Source organism: Pyrus communis, chromosome 9, assembly GCF_963583255.1.
Source record: "Pyrus communis chromosome 9, drPyrComm1.1, whole genome shotgun sequence".
Lineage (NCBI taxonomy): Eukaryota > Viridiplantae > Streptophyta > Magnoliopsida > Rosales > Rosaceae > Pyrus > Pyrus communis.
Window position 1 is genome coordinate 2,940,987 of NC_084811.1, and position 2,601 is coordinate 2,943,587.

The window sequence follows — 2,601 nt, forward strand, 5'->3', positions numbered from 1 at the left end:
CACTACCACCTGCTTCAATCTTACTTCTATTAATTCATGGAATGCTTTTCAAGGAGGTGGTGCGTTTGGCAGAGACGAAACAATATTATGTTGATAATGCCAATTTGTCTGATGCCTTGCCACTTAATCAGAGGAAGTCACTGATTGCACAGACCCTTAATTTCTTGGAAGTCATTTTTCAGGATGTCAACAATCACAACAATTCAGGAAAGCATTGTGATGGCGAAGACTCTGCTGCGTGTTTCCACTTCAAGACTCTGTATACAGGGGACATTTCTCCTTTTGAGTATGCAGATATGGTTAAAACCACAACCCACAAGTCACCTAGTAATTTCTCAAAACTTGCAGAGAGCTTGTTCAAGAAGGGCTATGATATTGTTTCTGTTGGAACAGAGAACCATTTAGTGTTGGTGAATTTAAGAGACAAGGGCATTGATGGCTCAAGAGCTGAAAAAGTTTTGGAATCAATCCATATTGCAGCAATTACAAATAATGTTCCTGGGTACGTGTTTGTCGTGGTCCCTGTTGGTGTCCTGTCCATTGAGTCACCCTTCTCATTTGAGGTGATAAATCTGATGGATGTCTTCGGAGCTTAAGTGAGCATAATGTCAACAAACAAAATCTGAGGTGATAAATCATATACCAACTACATAATTACAAAGGGTACCAGTTCCACTGGAGGTCATATAGAAGGCCTTAAAAAATTTTCTGAAGCCTAAAACAAAAGACAAAAAAAAAAAAAAAAAAAAAAATAAAGAGAAAGAAAACGCATCCTGCAGCAATATGAATACAGCTGAAGCAACTGTAGATGAGATCCAATGACAATTTTAATCAGATGGATAGGGGTGGTCAAGCCTTCTTTCACAGAAGCAGGGTAAGAATGTCATCATTTTCGCTTACAGTTTGTCTATTAACTTATAACTGTTTTGTTCTATTACTGATAGGTTACATTTGTTTTATCATATTACTTAAATTCAGTTATAGTAGTTTCCCTTTCATCGAACTTAATCCAACTCAATATTAGTCGACTTTGAGTAGGTTCCTAATAATCCAACACGTAAATACTTAATAATCCCACCTTTAACTTACATATTTGTTGCAATCCTTTTGTTTTGTAGAAATATTAAGTACAAGGTAGACAATTTATTCTTCATTACGAACATTTAGTTCAATGCAAAACTAAAGAACATTTTCTTTTCCAAAATTAGGTTTGGATGCTACTTAAATGTAGGAGATTGAAAAAAAGATATTCAGTTGTTGTTGGCCTCGCTATAAGTTTGGACAAACTTTAATTTCAATACACACATGCACACTTTTATGTACTAACAATAAGTATATTTTACTTTCACGTTTGCAATACAATGAGCGTATTTCGATCCACTATTTGGAATCTTTTTACTCAAACAAGTAGATTAGAAACCGAGTGTGATGAAGTTGGAAACCCAAAGTAAATGGATCTCATAATCAATTTGGTGGTTTCCAGTGCATATATTGCTTTGCTTAAATGGTCAGAAGATCCTTTCATTATACTATCTATATTTAGTTATAATACTTTCACTTGCATACAATGCAATGAAATAGAATATTAGTTGAACTAGAAACAATTCTAATTATCCAAACATCAGGTTGGGTGCCACTTTAAATGTAGGAAAATTGGAAAAAAGGATCTTCAGTTGCTGTTTTTGGATTTGACAATGTTGGCTTCATTATAAGTTAGAACAAACTTTAATTTCGATACATACATGCACACATTTATATATTAACAATGTACATCTTACAATTGCGATTCACTATTTAAAACCTTTTCACTCGAACAAGAAGATTAGAGTACAAGTATGAAGATTTTGAGACCCAAAGTAATCGGATCTCATGATCGAATAGGTGGTTTTCTAAGCATATTACTTAATGATATGGTGAGAAAATCGTGTAGTTATACTATCTATGTTGCTTTCCGTACTTTCACTTTCATACAGTTGAATACAAGTCACATAAAATATTAGTTGACTTAAAATCGATTCTAATTATTTATCGCGTAACTACCTAATAATCTTACCTGTAACATACATATTTATTAAAACCAATTCTAATGTAATACTGAATTATTTTTTTCCAACATCAGGTTTGGGTGCCACTTTAAATGTAACAAAACCAAAAAAGAATCATCAATTGCTCTTTTTTGACTTGGCTCCCGTGGCCTCGTTGTAAGTGTGAACAAACTTTTTTTGATCCCAAATACTTTATTATTTATGCTTATACACACTGTTCTAAAATCCCCACCTAGGCCTGTTGAGAATATCGTGTTTAAGAATGGGAAAAACAAGAACAAACTCCGGAAATCGAAAAACAAATAACCAAGGTAAATAACACCAAGAATTTATGTGGTTCGGCAATATGTGCCTACGTCCATGGGATAGCAACAACAATCTTTCATTATATCAATAATGAGTACAACTAATAATCTTGCCATATCTCTAGAACTAGGAATTGACGAAAAACCTAAAAGAACAAGAACAAGAAATACACTATCTCTTTTCTTTTCTCTCGCACACACTTTACAATATTCTCTCACTCTAATCCCTTGGGTGGTATACAATTTATTGT